General features: G+C 35.9%; 1 long non-coding RNA gene across 1 annotated transcript; it reads left to right on the top strand.

Annotated features, from left to right (window-relative positions):
* Positions 1-7,941: 7,941 nt before the first annotated feature.
* On the top strand, positions 7,942-17,722 carry LOC127162383 (uncharacterized). The gene is made up of 4 exons (XR_007827331.1): positions 7,942-16,538; positions 16,703-16,808; positions 16,929-17,032; positions 17,308-17,722. It is a non-coding gene; the product is annotated as an uncharacterized LOC127162383 (long non-coding RNA).
* The last annotated feature ends 5,425 nt before the right edge of the window (positions 17,723-23,147 follow it).

Below are 23,147 nucleotides of genomic sequence, written 5' to 3'. Positions count from 1 at the left end.
GCTCCTCAAATGAAAAAGAAATCATTGAAAGAAAAAGGCAAAAAATGTTAGTCGAACTCGCCAGTCAGGGGTTCAAGCGCAGGCGAGTAAGAACACTAGCTATCAACGGATGAGAAATGTCCCGTCGTTTAGACGAACAACAACTTTTGCCGATCACAAAGAGTTTCTCGAGGGACGTGATAAAAGATAAATGGCGGAAAACAATGCCAATAGAACTATCTAAATCTAAATTTCCACATTCATCCACAGCTTAAATTCATACACAATCACAGTGACAAAATGGCGCTGTTACTCGCAGCACCGGTGGAGGAGGCGTGGTCAGGAGATAAATTTCATAATACGAGTTAATTTAACTTAAGTTTATTCACAGGTTCAAATATGTCTACAAATTAGTAGAATCTACTTATATTTTATAAGCAATGCAGTAAAACTTAAATATTGTGTTCAATTGTAATTAAATGGTTTAATTAGATACAAAATCCGGGCTTACAGTGTGGCATATTTGTTAATTTACTAAACATGATGATAACATTTAAAATTGTTCGTTAGTAGCGTTTTCATTCTGTAAAATTAACGGTCGCCTCAGGGCGCTCTACGACCATTGGCATATATGCTTCTCGGGAGAGTTCCAAGATACTACAAACAATAAACACATAAAATTATGAACGTGTTAATGTGTATTTATTTTTGTTCACAGTATTTTAATAGTATTTAATGATTGTGAGCATATAAGCATTTCAAAACAAATTAATACCATTTATGAAACCATAAAGCTGACGCAGAGGTATGTATAATTACAATATAAAGTAATTTAAAGTGTTATTGCTATTATTTTTTATTTTTTAAAATAAGGTACATGTAATATAAAAATACATATGTGACAAAGATATTTTTTTGCAAAGTGTATACGTCACCATCCAAATCCGTTCACTTAATTTCGTTCACTCCTTCTGATATAGTCCATCAACGGCCATTCACTTTATAGGGATTAGTGAATGAGTGAATGAGTGAACGAGTGAGCGATTTCGAACACAGCTTATGTTCAGGTGCTGCGTAATATCATTGTGCCTGCTGCACCCATGGTACGGCAGCAAAGTTCCTTGATTATTACGCCGGAAAGAGAGTATAGTTCCTAGCCATATCGGCCTAGAAAATCAAAACTTTTCATTTTCCATCGGATTTAGTATGCAATGTAACCACAGAAGAGTCAAAATTCAAATAGGAAAAATATCAAGATTCTTTGATCATTTTTTAGCAAGATGCTAATGGTCTAATCAGATTCAATGATCTACGCTAAGCTATGCTAAAAGTGCTACCGGCAGACCCAGAGAAAGGCTGAATGGATTAAAAAACGGTAAAACTGAGAAAATGAGCCTATTTTCAAAATAGGGGAATGTTCCTTTAAAGTGCATGGGCCAGACAAGTCCAGGCCACATAAAATAAGTAAGTCATTTTACAAGGTGTGGGCCACATCTGGGCCAGAGGAAATTGTTTGAGTCAGTTTTCAGTGTGTGGGACAGTTTTCGGCCAGAATTTAAGCAAAGTTGTGGCCCAGAGGTGGGCCAAACAAATTTTGCTATCTGGGTAACGAATATTTCAGAATGATATTAGATTAAACATGAAAAATCACTCACCAGAGCAAAACAGAATTATATATTCTCACAAGGAAGATTAATCTCAGAGCTTCAACACTGTGATCTGCTCCGTTTGCACTCATCTGATTTTCTCTACACTTCAGGCTGACGCAGCGATTCTGTAAGTTCCGGTTTTCAATCAAGTATACTCAATCACATTTCTCGTTTGATTAATGTTAAATACAGGGAGTTTCTGGAGAAACGCTCCGTGCTGCAGTCTCGCATAATCTCGTCTTTCTTCTTCTTCTTCTTCTTCTTCTTGGTTTTTTACGGTGGCTGGCAACCAACTTAAATAGGTGCATTACCGTCACCTTCTGCTCCGGAGTGTGGAACAGAGTTTTACAATCTATGTATCAAACCCGTTTCTTTAATAAAATCGAAGAAGACTTTACTATTTACTTCACTTGCCCATTCTATTAAAATCTTAAAATTTACTTCCTGATTTACATTCTTTCTTATTTCTTCCATCAATGTTCCTCTTTCTTGCTCATATTTCCTACAATCAAGAAATACATGAGTTATTGTTTCTTCAACATTACAGTGATCACATAACCCATTTGGGTATTTCCCTATTATTTTAAGCGTACTATTTAAATTTGTGTGCCCTAATACTATTCTGTTAAAAATAACCTCTTCTTTCCTTGACTTACCTATACACTTTACATTTTAATTTACCTTGTTTCTTAAACTGTAATGGAATCTACCCTTTGTTTCATTGTTCCATTTATCTTGCCATTCTTTTACCAATTTACTCCAAATTAAAACCTTAATCTCTGATTTACTTAAAGGCACTTGTAACTCTATTGATTCTTTCTTTAAAGCTTGTTTAGCTAATTTATCCACTTCTTCATTTCCCTTTATTCCTATGTGAGCTGGAACCCACATAAAACTGATTGACGTTTCATTTTGAACAATTCTTGAATGTATATGTAAGATATTAAAAAGAATATCTTGGTGACTGGATTTAAAAGATCTCAAGCTCTTTAAAACTGATACAGAATCTGAACAAACTAAAACATTGTCAGGTTTTTTCCTCTACCCACTGTAATGCCAAAAGTATCCCTATCATTTCTACAGTATAAACTGCCAAATGATCTGACGTTCTCTTTACCCCACTGATCCACTGATTATCAGTAACTTGGGCTAAAAAAGCAACCCCAGTTGTTTGACATTCTGGATCTTTTGATCCGTCTGTATATACTTGTATATGTCGAGGGTATTGGCTTCTGGTATATTCTAAGAATGCAGATCTCAAGTCAACTTCCCTTTCTGTTCTTTTAACCTTCACCAGATGCAAATCTACTTGAGGTATTAAATAAACCCATGGTTCATAGTCCTGAATAACAACTGCTGGACTCATCTTGACATTATATAACTGTAATTCTTCTGCATAAATTTTACTACACCACCCAAAACTTGTTCTGCATCTTACGTTTTGTTCCCAACTATTCTTCAAAACCACTTTCGTAGTGTGTTCATCTTTATGCCCCTGGAGGTTAGCCCAGTAATTAATCATTAATTGTTTTCTTCTAATTTCTAGTGGCATCTCTCCTACCAGGACTTGTAAAGCTGATATGGGTGTAGTCCTTACAGCTCCACAGCACTGTCTCAAAGCTTGAGCTTGGATATTACTAAGTTTTCCTAACAAGTTTTTTGATGCCGAACCATATACCACACAGCCATAATCAAAAACAGACCGAATCATTGCTACATATATAGTTTTTAATGAAAAAAAACTTGCCCCCCATTCCACTCCACTTACACATCTCATAATATTTAAAACCTTCTGACATTTCTCAACTATTTTATTGATATGTTCAAACCATATAAGTTTTACATCAAAATAAATACCTAAGAACTTAAACACCTTTACCCTTTCCAATGTTTTCTCATACATCTTCAGACTCATTTCTGGAACTATCCTCTTCCTAGAAAAAATTACTGTTTTAGTTTTCTCCACCGAGAATTTAAATCCCCAGTCATATCCCCATTCTTCAACTTTCCTAATTGCCTCTTGTAATTTTACTATTAATAAATAATAAATTTCTTCCCTTTTTCCAAAGAGCCCCGTCATCTGCAAACAGAGACCTACCAATGTCTGGCTCTACTTGGTTAAAAACATCATTAATCATTATAGAAAACAATAATGGACTAATTACACTCCCTTGTGGAGTTCCATTTTCTATCTGAAACGTACTCGATACTTCATTCCCTATTCTTACCTGGATACTCCTATTTTCCAAAAAATCTTTTATCCAATTATATATTCTTCCACCTATATTCATCTTTCTTAATTTAATCAAAAGTCCCTCCCTCCACATCATATCATAGGCCTTCTCGACATCTAAAAATACTGCTATTACCGATTCTTTATTTATCTGTGCTTTTCTTATTTCATTTTCTAAACATACAATAGAATCCATTGTTCCTCTTCCTTTCCTAAAACCACTCTGAAATTTCGATATTAATCCCCTTTTTTCCACTAAATATGATAACCTTTCCGTAATCATCCTTTCCATAATTTTACAAACATTTGACGTAAGAGCTATCGGTCTATAATTAGAGGGATTTGAAGGGTCTTTGCCTGGCTTTCTTATAGGTATTATTATCGCTTCTTTCCAAGCTTTTGGAAGTTTTCCTTCCTCCCATACTTTATTATACAATTCTAAAATTTTCCCCACAGCCCTATCCTTCAGATGTCTCAACATTATATATCCGATCTGATCCTTCCCTGGAGATGACAGTTTTTTGCTTGCATTACGAATAGCTCTCTTCAGTTCATCTTTGTTGAACTGGAAGTTAATTGGCTGATCTTCCATTCCCCCACTCCTCATCATCGCATCCATATTTTGTCTCTTTGTTATTTCTCTTCTCCTTTTTCCTTCCTCACTTAAGTTCCCTGATCCATGAATTTGTGCTAATGTTTTTCCTAGTATTTCTGCCTTATCCTTGTCCATTACAGCTATTTCTCCTCCTGACTCTAATACTGGATATTCCCACTCTTTCTTATTGCCTTCCATTCTCTTGATCATATTCCACACCTCACCTACTGGAGTTGTTCTTCCAATTCCATTACAAAAAACATACCAACTTTCCCTTTTGGCTTGCCTTATAGTTCTTCTCACTAGTGCTTGAGCTTTCTTGAATAAAATTAGATGATTATAGTTATGTGTTCTCTTAAGAATTTTAAATGCCTTATTTCTATCTCTTACTACTTTACTACACTCGTCCATCCACCAAGGAACAGCTCTTCTTGTCATTTTCCCCTTACTTTTTGGAATTGATTCTAATGCTGCTTCTAGTATTACTGCACACACTTTTTCATTAAACATGTCAATATCTTCCTTAGAATCAATTGCCACCATTTTTTCCTCGCACATTTCCTCAAATTTATCCCAATTTGCTTTTCCAAAAACCCATTTTCCTCCTCTTTGATTTCCTGTTCTAACTGGCTCAATATCCAATGTTATAATTATTGGGTAGTGATCACTTCCAATGCTAGACTCCCCCCAAACTTCCCAATTACATTTACTAGCCAAGTTATTTGTAACTAGCGTCAAATCCAACACAGACTCTAATCCTGTATGAATGTCTATCCTTGTTCCCTTCCCATCGTTTAAACATACCAGCTCCCTCTCCTCTATTAATTCCTCAACTACTTGACCATTGGCATTTATGTATCTTCCTCCCCATAGTGTATTATGAGCGTTTAAGTCCCCACACCATATTACTCTATGATTATCTTGACCATGTACTTCCTTTAATTTCTCTAATATCAATTTTTTACACGGGTTATAATAATTTATAATAACTATCTCCTGACCTCTACCCCATATCCCCACAGCTATATATTCTTGATCCCTTCCTTTTCCTAGTATTCTATATGGGATTCCTTGTTTAATGAATGTTGCACACCATCCCCCATTGCCTTGTTCTCTATCATTCCGTACCATACTGTACCCTAATAAAACAAAATCTAAACAACTTTTCATCCAAGTTTCTTGAACACATATTACATCCAGTTTTATACTTAAGTCTTCAATAAAATGCTTGAACTCCTGACCATTTGCTATCAGAGACCTTGCATTCCACTGAATTATTGTTATCATCTATGCATTATCCACATGTCTCTTGGCTTGATCTTATCTGAAGTTCATCTCTAACTTCTTCCCAAGTCAAACCTGTCAATCCAAGATGACGTATTGCTGCTATAACAACTAACTGAGTCTTTTGTGTTTTTGATTCAATCCCAGCTGTACTATTTATAACTCCTGCTATAAATGTCACTAATTTTTTCTTTTCAATCATCATATGTTCTTTTGGAGCTTCATTGATTCCTTCAACTAAAACCCCTGACTGATCTCTTTGATCTTTAGTTTGTCCTTTAACCTGTTTTGCTGCCTCTGCATATGTTAGCTTCTTCTCCACCCTCCTTTTCTGAATCTCCATTTCCATTTTCTGTACTTCACACCCTCTGAATGCTGCACTATGCGCCCCTCCACAATTGCAACACTTCGGTTGTACTCCATCCTCACACTTTCCATATTCGTGATTTCCTCCACATCGAGCACATCTACACTGTTCCCTACATCTTGTAGCAACATGTCCAAACCTTTGACAATTAAAACATCTCACTGGTCCTGGTATATATTCTCTTACAATGTAGCTCATCACACCCACCATTACTCTTTTTGGAATTTCCTCCCCTTGAAATTCTAATACTACTGTTTCAGTGTCTTTCCTGGTTCCATCTGCACCTGATTTTAGCCTTTGTGCATTTATTATCTTCCCTCCCTTTAAGTTATTTTTGAACTCTTCCATACCTAAATTAAGAGGAACACCAAAAATGATCCCTTTTCGGCCCCCACTTTTACTTTTTGCTCCAACTCTGTTTGTGCTGACAACTTTAATTCCTCCTATATCCTTCAGTTTGAGAACTTTAGTTGCTTGTTCTTCTTTATTACAACCTACAAGCAAATTTCCATCAAAGAGGACTTTAGCGAAATCAATATTTCCAATATCTCTATTTATGATCTTAGTCAGTTTAATTGGATTAATTTTGCTTACCCCCACCTGATCTCCAAACCTTACGATGCATTTTATACTATCCCTACTCCTTTCATCAGACTCCTCTACATCGCTCCTTTTCTTCCGTTTTTCTCCCCGATTTTTCCCCCTTCTTATTTCATTCCAGCAATTTCCTGACGCTCCTTCACTTTCCTCTTCACTTACTACATCCATACTCTCTTCACTATCTCCCCACTCACGCCTCTCTGTTCCATTCACGGAGCAGTTGTGCCTCTGATTTGAGACTGTAAATAACAAGTAAATATATTCCCAGTGCTATGTGATGTCATATTGCCTTTGTCTCACATTCTGAAATGCATTTTATGTGAATTCTAGGCGAACTGTATAATAAAATCTTTGGGAGTGATCAATTTAACCTACTTAATTTATAACTTCATAAAATTAATTTAATTGAAGAATTAAATTGTGATGAGTAAAATAATCATGTTATAAAATGTTACAAAATCCAGTGGCCAATTTTATTATTAATATTAAAAAAACAGTTTTGGTCATAATTACTATTAATTGCCCAACACCAATGATCTAGCACCCCCTCGATCAGCACCTGCGTTAAAATTTCTCTGGCGCCGCCCCTGTACAGGACACCCTGTCATTAAGTTATGTGAGAGCTGCATAATTTCCAACTATTAAGCCTATTTCAAATAGGTTAATTAAGATCTAATTTAAAAAGTTGTTATAAATTGTATTGTTAAGCCAAAAAAAAAAAAAAAAAATGCATTTCTTTTTGACACAAAAGATACATATGTTTTATTTTGTGGGGAGGTCAGTGTAAATATTGGCTACTTATAGCATATAATATAGCCTACTTATGCTTGAGCCTTCTCTCTATATGCAGTTTTAAAGGCGGGTCATATGTGTTCATTTAGAATTGAGTGACAGTAGAATGACCAAACCCCTACAAGAAATTAACCTAAAGGGTCTGAAAATGTGTGCATGCAATACACTGATACGTATTAATGTGTATTGCATGCACACATTGTCTAGACATGAAACGTGAAGCTACAACAAACAAATTCTCCCCAAAGTAGTCAAAGTAGTGAAAATGTTTAGTGAAAACTGTTATTATACTCCCCTCGTCGGAGTCCAGTACAGAATTGTAACGTTACAATTACACAGAAACATATGATTGACATCACAGTAGACCATAGTGGAGGCGCATCTACAAAGCGGGAGGGTGCTCTCCACCAATGTGATGCGCAATCAGAATAGTGGGCGTGCTCCTTGTGGTTGTAAGGTTTGGTTGCGCTCGCTGAGAACTTGACACAGTGTTGCAGTAAATCAAACAGAGCTACAGTAACAGCGCTGAAATTTGTCACACTGTTGCAAGTATTTTTGGCCAGTGATACAAGCGAGAGATATCACTGCCGTCTCCCGTTCGAGGAAGAGTTGAGTTATTCAGCAAGGAAGTACGTCGGATCGTTTTCAAGAACAGTTTCAGAGAGATTCGACACATTTGACTGGAAATGTCTGAAAACAAACCAAATGATGATCCGAAGTTATCCACGACGGACAGAGTGGTTAAATGTAAGTAGAAATCCCATGCCACTCAAAATGGTAGGGCTCAGAGACTATTTGAAGTGCGTTAACCTCGAGATGTGAGTGTTAACGTGTCCATGCAATGAGCAGGCGTCATATGGTTTGGTAATGCTCTATAATATGAGATCTGCCCATGGAAAAATGGGTGGTAGCCGGCTGTATTGGTAAAAGTAGGAAGTAAAGGTAGTTGTTGTTATGACAGAGTTGGTCGCATTGTTTATTTGTCCTTAGAAACGCAATATAAAGCCTCACTTTTGAAGTTAAACCAAACCGTTTTTGTATGCGCTCCAGTTATGGCTGGCGAGTTTTAAATAACGTATTTTGCATTCTTTTGGATTAAAAAATGTAGATATTGCACAATACTGACAGCATGAAAAAAAACAGCGTAACACTGGGTTTACAGATTTTGCGTGTCTGTTTTTATTACATGATGATTATTTTTGACGTGAGGCAGCATATGACAGTTTGGAAACAATCTGTCTCAAGGCACAGTGAAGCCCCACTCAGTTCAACAGACACACTTGCAGTCATATCCCATTTGTTCATCCTCATCATGGCAATTGCAGTCATTATCATTTGTTGTTTCAGTAGCTTGTCATTGCGGTGGATCTTATTTTCCAACACAAAACACTCTGCTGTACTTTGATGTACCAAAGCCAATGAAGAGCAGTGTTGTTGTATTATATACCCAGCACATCGCTGTTTTGCACCAGCTATTCATATTTTTCATTCAAAATAATGTGCAGTGAACTTGTAATGGCTTCTGCATCCATCAGGCATAGCAGTGCAGCAGATAAGCTGTAAGGGCCACTACAACTCCAAAGCTTTGACAACTCCCTTCCATGCAACAACCTCCTACTCCAAACACACATATCCTCACTGAAGTAATTTGGCAGCCAGACTGTGGTTTTATAAGTGTGAGGATCTGATATAAATTGATAGCTCTTATAAAGGTGCCCAGGGTGCTCGGATAACTAATTTACCTTTTTCCCCCTTCCATCAGCTCTTACCATAGCCTCTGTGAAACATCAGTTTCCTCTCACTAGTTGGAGGATGGAAATGTGAGGGCTGGGAATGCTTTAGGAAGGAGTTGCGCTTAAATGTTAAGAGATTGTTGCACAAACAAGCTGAGCTCCAGAAGTCCTAAATGCTCAGCTACTGTATGGTGTTGAAGTGGCTTAGGGTCAGTGGGTTTTCGTTTATGTCAGGACTGTGTTATTATCTGCAGCTCTTTAAGAAATATATTCTCAAAAGACTGTATGAATCATGTGTTTATGCTGTGTTTTTGTAGTACATGTTGTTCACACCTTAAATGTAGATGATATGATACATTGCATAGCATGCCATTCTCATTCATGTATTCAACATATCATTTGAGTCTCATACTTAGTTTTAGTGTTTCCTAAATTTAATATGTTTTTTGGGAAAAATACAGACTGGCATTGTTAGCGCTGCATTATTCAGATAATGTTTATTCAGTTTGATTAGATGATTTGTGAGTTTGAGTGAAGAGTTTAGCACTAATGTGCAGATGATTTCTTTTGTATGTTCGGTTAGAGCAGTGCTCATTCAGACGAATCAATTATCTGTCAGTTGCTCTAAGCTGTGGAAAGATAAAGCTTTTAGTGGGGTGTCCTTGGTTTTAAATTACTCTCACCAAGCAAGGAGCTTTTACTAATTTTGTGTACTGTTACTTTTTCAGTCTCCCCTTTAGGGCTGGGCGGTATGGGCAAAAAAAATTATCACAATATTTTTTTTTTTTTCATATCAGTCGATATCGATAATTATCACAACAAATGTCAAATCTTTATTTCTTTCAAGTTTAAAGTCAGATTTTTGCTCCAAAGTGAAAGTTGTAGAAACCAGACCATTCATTTTCCTTAACAAAATAAATATGTAAATAGAAAAAAATAATTTCTGCATGTTCTAATGAGTTATATTGTTTCAAATCAAGAACCAGGTTTGGGTTGTCTGATAATTATAACGATGATACTACTACTCCTACTACTACTGCTGCTACTAATAATTATTATTATAAATATAAATAATAATAATAATATAATAATCTAAATAATCACTTTTCTGTCTCTTAGAAATGCACATTTGATAGTAGTTTGAGGATGCAGAGGTAAATTTATTCATTATCAATCAGTAACATCTGTAAAAAATTGCAGCAACCTCAGTTTTATATGGTTAAATTTATTCTGACCCACTTCTTCTTTTTTTCATTTTTTTATTTCTTTTTTTTTAAGCATTGGTCTCCCATAGTAGCATGCATTTTAAATCGTGATAAACAGTTAAAATCAAAATAACAGTACCTCAATACCATGGTAAAAATATAACTACATGGTTTTATAGGTAGCCTATTTGTATGAAAAACGGTAGTCTAAAAACATTCAGTATAAATAAGATTAATATTATAATATATATACTTAATATATAAGCTTAATCACAAATACATACATACTATAATTGCACTGACCAAAATTATAAACACAACACTTTTGCTTTTGCCCCCATTTTTTATGAGCTGAACTAAGATCTAAGATCTAAGACTTTTTCTATGTACACAAAAGGCCTGTTTCTCTCAAATATTGTTCACAAATCTGTCTAAATCTGTGTTAGTGAGCACTTCTCCTTTGCCGAGATAATCCATCCACCTCACAGGTGTGGCATATCAAGATGCTGATTAGACAGGTGTGCCTTAGGCTGGCCACAATAAAAGGCCACTCTAAAATGTGCAGTTTTATCACACAGCACAATGCCACAGATGTCGCAAGTTTTGAGGGAGCGTGCAGTTGGCATGCTGACTGCAGGAATGTCCACCAGAGCTGTTGCCCGTGAATTGAATGTTCATTTTTGTTCACCATAAGCTGTCTCCAAAGGTGTTTCAGAGAATTTGACAGTACATCCAACCGGCCTCACAACTGCTGACCATGTGTAACCACACCAGCCCAGTACCTCCACATCCAGCATCTTCACCTCCAAGATTGTCTGAGACCAGCCACCCGGACAGCTGCTGCAACAATCAGTTTGCGTAACCAAAGAATTTCTGCACTGTCAGAACTGTCAGAAACCACTCGTCTACCTCATCAGGGTCTCGACCTGACTTTGCTGATGTCAACGTTGTGGATTGAGTGGCCCATGGTAGCAGTGGGGTTATGGTATGGGCAGGCATATGTTATTGACAACGAACACAGGTGCATTTTATTGATACTGTGACGACATCCCGAGGCACATTGTTGTGCCGTTCATCCACGACCATCACCTCATGTTGCAGCATGATAATGCACAGCCCCATGATGCAAGGATCTGTACACAGTTTCTGGAAGCTGAAAACATCCTAGTTCTTGCATGGCCAGCATATTCACAGGACATGTCACCCATTGAGCATGTTTGGGATGCTCTGGATCAGCATATAAGACAGCGTGTTCCAGTTCCTGACAATATCCAGCAACTTCGCACAGCAATTGGAGTGGACCAACATTCCACAGGCCACCATCAACAACTTGACCAACGCTATGCGAAGGAGATGTGTTGCACTGCGTGAGGCAAATGTTGGTCACACCAGATACTGACTGGTTTTCGGCTCTGTTTTTCCAGGGGCGTCCGCGCCGTATCGAGATAATAAATGCATCTTCTTTAGTAAGCTTGCGCAGTTTGAACTTTGGTCTGATTGGATAAACGGTCCGTGTGGCACGATTCAAATGAGTAGCGCTGTTTCGTTCCGCTTTTGGCACATAAAAATTATATTGAACATTTATCGAACTCTTTATATCGTTTTATCGAGGAAAATTATATCGCAATAATTATCGTTATCGAATTATTGCCCAGCCCTACTCCCCTTCGAAGAAAAAAAACTCAGTGCTAATGCTAGTCAAGTCTTTATGTGTTCAGAAAGAGGCTCACTGGCAAAAAAAGAGGTTAAAGAGACGGACACTGGTAAAGGCACTTCTGTGGTCTTTAGGTGCTTGCTGTGGGATAAATCACAATATTTAATCCTGTTGGTCCCTTACACATTCTTTTTATTCACCTCTTCAACCAAAATCTTGTTGGTTCTTGTGCTGGAGCTTGTGTTTGGCCATTAATGAAAAACCATATGTTTTCAGTAACTTGTGAGCTAAATATTCTATAACTGACTGTTGCCGCCAGCGCAACCGCCACCCTGGTGCCGTCAGGAAAACAGTGGCCAGCGGGCACATGCATTGACAGTAACCCTGTGGCAGTTTGGATTGAAGGGTTACAGCAATGAAAGGGTTAAAAGCAAAATGCTTTTAAGTCATTCTGATACAATGAGATTAAGGTAATAGGATTAGAGTTTAAAAAAATCCTTATCTTATAAGTTCATCTTGTGTTCATCCTTGTTTTGAAGTGTTAGGATGCTGCATTTTAAAGATATAAGAAAATTATGGTTATGTTTTTTACTGCTACTTTAATAAATCGTTAAAACCATTCAAGATATCCCAAATCTGGTCAATTTAACATCTTCAGTATGTTGGCATCATGTTGACAAAGTTTGGTGTAAATTCAATGTTTTTTTGTAGGAGTATTCATTAGGGATGTCACAATACTCAACATAATATCGAACCATTCGGTACGACATCCACGGTTCAATACGCGTTTGTGAATTGTGGTTTTCCGCTTTTGTATTTAAATAATTTCCTTGTTTTATTTCTCTCGAAATTTGCTCTGTGTGTGCCCGTGATTTCACGTGCTGAGATGAGGAAACGCCTCCCCGTTTATATTTGAAAAAGCAACACTTGCAGAGAATCTTCTCTTCTAGTGAAATGCAATAAGCCTTTCTAAACTTGTTGTCCAACAAAACAGAACATTCTAAATTATTTTTACTTCACAGCGTGAGTCGAGTGTTTTTGTAATCTGATGTGGCTTCTTAGACAATGTATTCTATACTGTATGTGGATTAGCAATGGCTTACAAATATACTTAATTGTTATGAAAAAACAATAACAAACAAACAAAAACAGCTGTGGATCATTCAGGTAACAACACAGTATTAAGAATGAAGCGTATGTAAACTTTTGAACAGGGTAATTTTTATAAATTCAGCTATTATTTTCTTTTGTGAAATATATGTAAACATCTTCTATGTGAAATATCTTATTCAGGTCAGTACTAAATAAAAACATAACATGCATTTTGTATGAGCCCATTTTGGTAAAATAATTAACATTTTGCAGATTCTGCAAGGTATGTAAACTTTTGACCTCAGCTCTGTATTATACACATACATACATACATACATACTAGAGATCGACCGATATATCGATTTACCGATATTTTCCCGATATTTAAGCATTTTACCATAATCGGTTATCGGTTTTGTAATATCGGGTTCACCGATAAACGCCGCCATCTTGTGGGTGTTTTGAGAATTGGGCGCTTGCAGCGCGCCTGAGGGGAGACCCGACAACAACGGCGTGCAAAGGTAAAGCAGATCCTTCTTCCTTGCTTTTCTGTTATTTGTCAACTTTATTTAAAGTATAAAGCAATGTTAGTTTCAGTGTTAAACTCGGATAAATGTGCGCTATTAGACACGTACCCAATGCTTTGTGCGGAGAGTGGAAGCTAAAGCTGCTTCCAGGACACTGAAGCGCCAGCGCGATCACTAATCACATTTCTTTCAGTGGAAACAATTGAATTATTCCGTCATTTTTGTTCATAAAGGTAGAGTAATACATCATTCGGAACTGTAAAGGGTCTACTTTTATTTGTGTGCACTCACAATATCAACAAAACGTTGCAAACGGTGCCTTTATAAAACAATCATTATGCGCTTTCACAACAATAAACCGACACTCAGCGAATACAAACCGCAAAGACATGATAAATATACATATAGAAAGCTCAAAATTATTACTTAACGAAATAAATCAATTCAAAAACAAAAACTCTCATTATGTAATCTGTAATGATGCTTTTCTCTCTAAAGGCGCGTCCAAATAGAAGATGGCGAGTCCAGATCGGCAAATTTATCCTGAAATCACTGACTCAGAAAACACCTGTTTATTAATAAATAATTTAAAAAATCTCCTTACTATTTTCCCCTCGACGCATTCATGATAATTACTTTTGCCTGTGCTTTGCAGCAAGCTTTAGCCTATTGCGTGCACTTGAACGCGGATCTCTTCCAGCTGCGTTGAAGGCGCGCTCGCTGATGCTGCTGATGGAGACACTAAATGCCTTCCGAGCCGGTCTAAAAAAAAGCGAAAGTGAAGTCTCGTGTTGTTTCCACCAGCGGGGAATTTTTCATCACCATAAATTGTGGATGTCAAAAATATAAAAATAAGGAGACCCGAAAAACAGACCCGAAGCCCGGCCCGTGTCTGAGCTATGACTTGAAAATTGTCCTCGAAGCCCGGCCCTATAGGGGCGTAAAAAAAGTCGGGCTGAAATGCAAGGCTCTACGTTCACTCACGGGGTTGATGCGCTGGCCACCGCATGTAACTTTTAACAAGATTCACTTGTTTAAAACACTCTCAACTATATCAACATTTACTATAGAACCATTATTTTTCTAATACACTTCTAAATATATACAATGTGGAAATTTATTATCTTTGCCAGCGATCACAGTTTAAGTATTCTATGTAAATGCATAGATAAACCGCGCTGTCAGCAGGCATTTCATAATAGAACGACGGAAACAATATTAGTAATTCTGATATAACGTACCAGTTGAGAAATACTATAAAATACGATTTTTTGTTTGTTATATTCCAATATTCCAGAGAATATTATTCAGTGAATTAACATTATCCAGTGAATTCTTCACTCTTTAGCCTATTAAACAGCCTGTAAACTGTAGTTTAAAACTAAGTTGATCTGACTCCTGTCCTTTATTTATTTTCTCCATTTGAAAACATTCTACACTCTAAAAAGTGCTGGGTTATTTCTTTAAACACATTGCTGGGTTAATTGTGCTGGGTCAAAATTCTGGGTTGTTTGAGGTACTGTAAACACACAGTTGGGTTGATCATGCTGGGTCAAATGGAATCTCACCATTGAACACGCGGGTTGGGTTATTTTAACCCAGCCGGTTTGTTTATTTTTCCACTTCATCTAACTTTCTGGATTCTTCACTCGTCTCCTCGTCAGGCGCTCACGAAATTCGCAGCAAGCAGGATTATACGGTAAGTTAATATGATTATATGATTATTTACCTTTATTTTTTAATAAGTTGTGGTTTAGAGCACTGTGATTTCACTGTTTAATGCAATTTGATATGTCTCTGTGCGGGGTTAGCGTTTATTCTGTGAATGATTAACGAACGTTATAGCAGCCTATAGTGAGGTACTTTATTGCCTCAACAATCGCTTTATCGTTAAATAAAAGTTGTGTGTGTGTGTGTGCAAAGTTTTATTTATATACAGTACACATCCTTTTTTTTATCAGTACTGTCCATTTTTAACGCTTCATGAAGACAGACATAAGTTAGAAATACGGGGTAAGTTCAGTTACAGTCTGAATACTGTATGGCTTTGTAATGTTTTATGTAAAATTGATCTTTTAAGGGCATATTTTTTCAAATCAATGTTTCCGACGTGCCGAATCCAACGATAGATCCGTAATTTTTATGTTGTGCATTTTCGCGCTCTTTTTTTCCTCAAGTAACTTCATTAGCTCCGCTATTCACCTTACTTTAACTCTCGTGGTGTGTAAGCAGTGGTGTAGTGCCGGGTATACACAGGTACACGGCTTATACCCACTTCTTTATCAGTTGGCTTTGCGTGTACCCACTTCTAATCCCCTCTGCTGCGCATCGAGTAGTGTCCTGCATTAGCCAAAATCATGACAGTCCACATGAATAGCTAATTTGATCGCATGTGCGTATATGCAAATATTCCTTAAAAACACCCGGTAACGACAGTGATGTGGTCAGAACAGTTGCGCGGGCTTCTTTTAAATATACTTGATGATTGCCCCTAAATGCGCCCGCGCCCGCTCCGTCCACTCCTCCACCCAGATGCTGCCTGTTCACGCGCGAGGGCATGTTAGAGAAAACCCGACCAATTTAATCAGAAACTGCGGAGAATCACGTGTTCACCTGATCTGTGTTTAAACGATTGTTTTGCGTGTAAACGCATTAACCTGCTTTCTATTTAAAATAAATCATTGTAAAAACAGTTTTGTGAAATTCTAATTTTCTAAATCTGAAATTTCATTCTAAATATGTGAGATTCTTGCTGGTGCAGATGGACAGCTTTGTAATAGAGAAGTTGAAGGAAAGGCAGCTTGATACCCTGGTTAAAACCTTTGAAGGTAAGTTATATCTTTCAGTAACATTCAATAACCATGATTTGTTTTAGAATTTGATCTTTTCATTAAAATAACCATAGTTACTGGTATTATACATAGTTACTTATTTAACCACATTTGTATGTGTGTTTTTTTTTTTTTTTTTTTTTTTTTTCAAATTTGATCAGATTTCACAAGACTTCAGGAAGCTACATCCAGAGGCAGACTTTTTGTAGACTGGGCTACATTTGTAAGATGGAAAGGTGTATTAAGAGCTGGGTGACATGACTTCAGGTAAAGTATTTCCTATAATATGTCAATCTATAGAAAATTTTCCTATGAAAGTGTTTCACTGTGTTGTTTTGATTATGAGATAAGTTTCACAATTTGCACTGTATTATTCTTATGGTCTAGACGTTAAAGGGGAGAGTGCTTTCAAAGTCCTGCCCATTCTGGAGGAAGGGTCCACAGAACCACAACCACAGAAGTCTGGAAGTCATTAATTGACATGCAAACCTGTAAGTTATGTTTTAATTTTTCTATATATATATATATATAATGAATTTTTGGAAACTTATACTTCCCACTGACACACTACAGCAAAAAATAGAAATCACTGACTTAAAACAACTGTTTAGCTGGTGAAAATACTAGCGTTCCAATCATTTTGGCCACCACTGTATGAAGTGTTCAGATGTAAAAGACTAAAAATGTGTAGTTTGAAATTTTCTTCTAAAATGAGTATATTTTAAGGCCTAAGTGTCTTCAAGACTAAGTGTCGTATATTTAACAGGTGGGGACCAGCATGGTGGATTTGTGCCTTGGGGATGAGACAACGACATCCCAGACCTTCGCCATTGTTACGGGCCGTGCCACTGAAGCTACTGACTTGTGTGAATTTTATTTATTTATTTTTTTAAAACCAACTGTTTTTTTCTGGCCAATTGTAACATGTTTTAAATTGTCTTGTAAATATGTATTGTCTGGTGGACACTTTGTTTGGCTTAGTTTTAATCGCACAATGTTTGGAATGATTCTCGTGTGGTAATCATTCATTTTTGAGTGTTCTGCTGCTGCAATGTTGACAAAGAATCAGAATCTACAGTGCCTAGTTTACACAGTTTTGTGTTTTAAAGTAACTGATCTACTAAAATTGTTGTTTTGTGCGTCTGTAATGGTTGGATAAAATGTTTTACAGCTGCACCCATTTGAAAATTGTTTTAAAAAGTAATAAAACTCGTTAAATTGATGTTTACAGTTTTTTTGTGTTTTTCTAACTGTATTACAGAAAAGCAATAATAATTTTACATTCTTCTGTGATTATTTATTATTATTAGTAAATATAAAGGTAGCAAGGCAATAAGACAAAAAATAACCCAATGATTAGGTTATGTTTAACCCAGCAACACAGTTAACCTGACCCACTGGTTGGGTCAAATAAACAACCCAGCATTCTGGGTCAAATGGTTAAACCCAGCACTTGGGTCAAAACAACCCAACGCGTGTTCTGTCCAGTAGTTACCCAGCGGCTGGGTTAAGGTTGGGTTATTTTTTAACCCAGCACTTTTTAGAGTGTACATTCTACATTTATTTTGCTTATTAGTGTTGCAGCTGATGCATTTTATAAATAAAATGTTTTTATTGCTGTAAAAGATTAAATTTAACATGAAAGACTGCTAATTTTCAACACTTTTTAAGATGACTTAAAGGCCGAAAAACCAAAGTGAAGTATGGACTTAATTCACTCAGTCACTGATTTACTTTATAACAGTAAATAAATATTGGTTCTGCATATCGGTTATCGGGCACATAATTATGCAAATAGAAATCTATCTTATGTGATAGAATAAAATGATTTGTGGGACTCCTGCAAAATAGAACTATCTAAACATGAAATATCTAAAACAAATGAATTGCTATTCATGTATTGCACAAAAGCAATAAGAACAACTAATATAAAACAAAAACGATTAAATGTTCATTTCTGGAATGCGATGGAAAATTAGAGAATCTAGGGCCCTATGATTTCCGCAATGCAGAAAATGCGGATGGAATCGCGGAAGCCAGTCATAAAACGTAATTTACTAAATAACGCAGAATGTCACGGAATTTGTCAAAGATTGAATGAATTAATCAAAAGTAGGTCATTACAATGCTTAAATCAAACTGCAATATGGACTAATATCTGTAAATATTACACTGCAAAAATACCATTTAAATGTGAATCCTGCATGTTCTGGTGTTTTAATGAATGGAGCCGACGAGCGGTTTTGTTTACTTCACACACTGAAGTGCACGTGATGCTCGTGGTGATTTCAGCATTTGACCATTCCATTTTAGGAAACTAGTGTCATATCATGTACACACAGAAATGTAAAGGTAGACACGGCAACCCCTCAAAATAAAAGTCTGGTTTAACTTAAAGACATTGTGCCAGAAATATATCACTAATATTACTACTATTACTACTACTACTACTATTACTACTATTGCTACTACTACTAGTACTACTACTAAAATGAACCAAACATTATTTTTTAGGGTGTAATCACACAATATTTCTTCCATGTTTTAATTTTAATAGTACATTCCCCTTTTTTTCCAAAAAAAAATTGCTTAATTTTCAATAATTAAAAGATAAATGAAATTAATGTTTTATGCCTTCATTTGATAACCAGAACATTTTAAATACACAACACACAATTTCTGAGGGTAAAAAAACTTTTTACCTAAACATGTCATTTTAGTTAGACCTATATTCAGTTGATGCGAAATTTTATAAGTTTCATGATTTTAATTAATTAGACATGCTCTTTGATTAATAAAATTTAATTTAACCATTAGAAATGAGTTAAAAATTTAAACGGAAAAAAAATGGAATGCAGAAAAATTAAAAATTCAGCAGCCTGTTGCTTTTAGTTAAAAATAACAGTGGTTTGTGAATGTTGATGCTTTAATAACAAATATTTTATCTGGAGTGTTTATGCTTAACTTAATATTTCATGTAAATTTTGTGGATGTATACAGAAAAACAGTAGCGTAACTAGGGAAGATTATTATACCTACAATCTGTAAAGATGTGTAAAAATAACATAATGCTTTTTTTTAATATCCATCTTTTTAAAGTAATTTTTACCCTCCTGTAACTGAATCTCAGGTGAGAATTTTTAATTTAACTCCTCTGTGATAATGCGAGTACTACCAACTCACTTGGGGACGTAGAGTCTATCTGTAAAAGTTGTAAAAATTATGGCTCTAATGTTATTTTTACACAGAGATTGGTAGTTCTATTAGTAAAATCTATTGACTTTAGCAGTCTTAGTTACATTATGTGCCAATGGTGACCATTCAAATATGGGGAAACAGCACTTTTCAAGTTTATACTCCAAAGTTTGCAGGCGTGTAACTCAAGAAGAATTTATATCTTAATGCCCTTTTAGACATTGGGTCTTAACAAACTTTCCGTTTGGCATCTTCATTTTTAAGGCCCGGTATGGTTTGGTTCCAGAAATACTGGAATTTCAATATGGCTCCAGCAGTAAATCGTTGGCTTGTACACATTTTCAGTAATCAAAAAACAAATGTCAAAAATCTGAGACTTCTTTTCTTTTGAAGAAGAATGTCTGAAGAACAAATAATGTTGAAACTAAAGATGTATCTCATTTCCTTCTGTCAAGACAACTGCATTGAACATACCTGTCTGAATGCCATAAACATTCTTTTTCCAAAGTTTGCGTGCCTATAACACAAGAAGTATTAAAGATATCGCCATATGATTTTAGATTCTAGTTTTTAATGAACCTTTCTTTTATAATCTTAATTTTCAAGCCCCTACATTGTTCAGTCTCAGAGATATGGGGACCTCAATGAGGCTCCATGTCCAGATTGTTGAATTTTCAGAATTTTCATTTTCAGTGGTTGAAAACCAAATGTTGGTCACTTTGTATACAGTCGATACTCATTATATTTAAAGAACAATGTCTGAAGAAGACATAATGTTAAAATTAGAATTGTATCTTGTTCCCCTCTATCAAAACAATTACTAAAAGTGCACTGAAATGGTCAAGTTGAGGCACATTACCTTGCTCACTGTAGTCTCTATGTAAGTTTCAAGTATATTTGGAAGAAGGGATTTTGTTTATTTTAGCAGCTTCTGAAGCTACCAAATTTAAACATACAGTATAGACCTTTTCACACTTCTGTTCAAAGAATGGAAGTTTCCAGTAGTAGCGTGTCTTTATCAATGGCTGTGCCCATAGCACGGGATTGTTGTGATTTATTTATGTAAAATTCAGCACAGATACACCTTCTAAAAACACCAAACACCATTTTACAATTGTTATTTGAGAATTGTGAAACCAAGGAAGATGTTTTCATGAAACTCCGACGTATATTTCGTGACTTAAAAGGGAGTGCGCAAGTCATACTGTATGTGTATGCACAATACTTTAGAGTCTGACCACATTATGTTATTACAGAACTGCAAGAAAACAATACAGACAGCGTATCACATTAAAGAGCATTTAAATTAGCCAAAGATTAAAATAATAATTACTAGGGCTGTGACGGTCGCAATGACAGCCTTGCCACCGCGGTCGTCGATTGCCACCGTGGTGGTCATTTGCCACCGGCGGTACTGCACGTGACGTCACACAATCTATAACAAGCATAAAATACAGTGTTTCTGTAACAATTATTCTGCCGTGGCCGTGTTTAGTGTCCCCGCTGGCAGCAGCAGCGAGCGCAAGTGCCTTTGCAGCTGCTGGAAGAGATCCGCGTTCAAACGCACACAATAGGCTAAAGCTTGCAAAGCTCCGGGAAAAGTATTTACCATGATTGTGTCGGGGGGAAATAAGGAGATACTTGAATGAACAGTTAATAAACTGTGGTTTTCTGAGCCAGTGTCGCAAAGATGACGATTCTGACTCGCCATCTGTTCATTGGACGCGCCTTTATAGAGAAATGCATCTCTACGGATTTTATAATGAAGAAGTTTTTGTTTTCGATTTGATTTTTTTATTTTTATTTTTTGTTTTTGTTTTAAAGTAGTATAGTAATTTAAAGCTTTCTGTAGATATATTTATCCTGACTGTAAGGCAAGTCTTCACTCAGTTTCGTTTCATTTTTGTGCAGCGCTCCTGTTCAACACGGAGACATCAGAAAGCGTATCTTGTTTGTTTTCTTTATTTTTACAAAAGCACAACATTTCGTTGATATTGTGAGTGCACGCAAATAAAATTAGACCCTTTACAGTTCCGGATGATATATTACGCTTACCTTTATGAGCAAAGACTAGGCGTATTTTAATTTTTTTGCAAGTGATTGCGCTGGCGCCTCCATGTCCTGCAAAGCGCATTTTGCAGTAATGATTACAAATGATTGTATGTGCATAATAGCGTGCATTTATCTAAGTTAAACGTTTAAAATAACATTATGAAATGCTTGAAGATTTTATTTTAGGCGAGCCGTGATGATTTGAGAAGGCAAAATTGATCAAACATAGGATGTGATCAACTCACTGCCTGCCTCTGGCCGCTTGGTCATACTTTAAAAAGCAAAAACCTTAATTTAACAAACAAAAAATGTTCCAAACATATTTCTAAATTAACTTAAAGAAACGAAAAGAAATATAATCACATTCCTATTAAAAACAAAACTGAGCTATTTTGATGGATGCAACAGTGTAATGGGAAAGAGAAAGAAGACTCAGGCTCCAGTCGGACTCGGCCCGGTAATTTTGATGAGCCGTCAGACAAGGGTTGGGCGAGGTTGTTACGAATTTATGCAACAAATATTTGTTTAATATTTATTCTTATTTTGGCTACTTTCTTATTTAACTGTATAATTTCTTTAATATTTATTTTAGTGATTTTTAGGCTAAAATAAACACGTACGTTTGTTAATAATTTTTTAATGTTTCAAAATTATGTTATTATATATATATATATATATATATATATATATATATATATATATATATATATATATATATTTATATATATATATATCTGAACACCGCGCCACCGACGGTAGTTTGTCCATTACCACCGCGGTGGAAAAAATCTGCCACCGTCACAGCCCTATTAATTACGACTAAAGACTTTTTAGATTATTAAAGGTTTGGAGGAAACGTATTGCAACAATTATGCTTACATAATTAATTCACTTACTTTATGATGCAATCCTAAATAATTACATCAAATTATAAAGTTCAAGTAAACAAATATTTCCAGCCCATAGAGGATTATTCAAAAATAACTATATTGATCATGTTAATAACGAGTCATATCCTGCGTGATTGAGTGCAATGATTCAACAGCATTATATTTTATATTGCAAGAATAAACAAAATAATATTAAAAAGAAATTTAAATCAGTCTGATTATTCCTCTGGGAGTAATTTGAGCAGCGTGCAGCTATTCATCAATCTAACCATGAAGGGCAATAGCGGCAGCGCTGACAGTCGTGTCGATCGGACAATGGTACACCTTAAAATGAAGAATATGACAATGACATAGACGGTAGGGCGTCAGTATAAATAACCTGTTTCAAATATTGATGTTTATTGTTGCTAAGTCCAACTTAATTTGTTTAATTTTCTTTACAAAACTGGTGTCTGTCCATTGACAATAA

This window comes from Labeo rohita, unplaced genomic scaffold, assembly GCF_022985175.1.
Source record: "Labeo rohita strain BAU-BD-2019 unplaced genomic scaffold, IGBB_LRoh.1.0 scaffold_92, whole genome shotgun sequence".
Taxonomy (NCBI): Eukaryota; Metazoa; Chordata; class Actinopteri; order Cypriniformes; family Cyprinidae; genus Labeo; species Labeo rohita.
The sequence above is the reverse complement of the archived record's forward strand: the minus strand, read 5'-3'. Positions and strand labels throughout refer to the sequence as shown.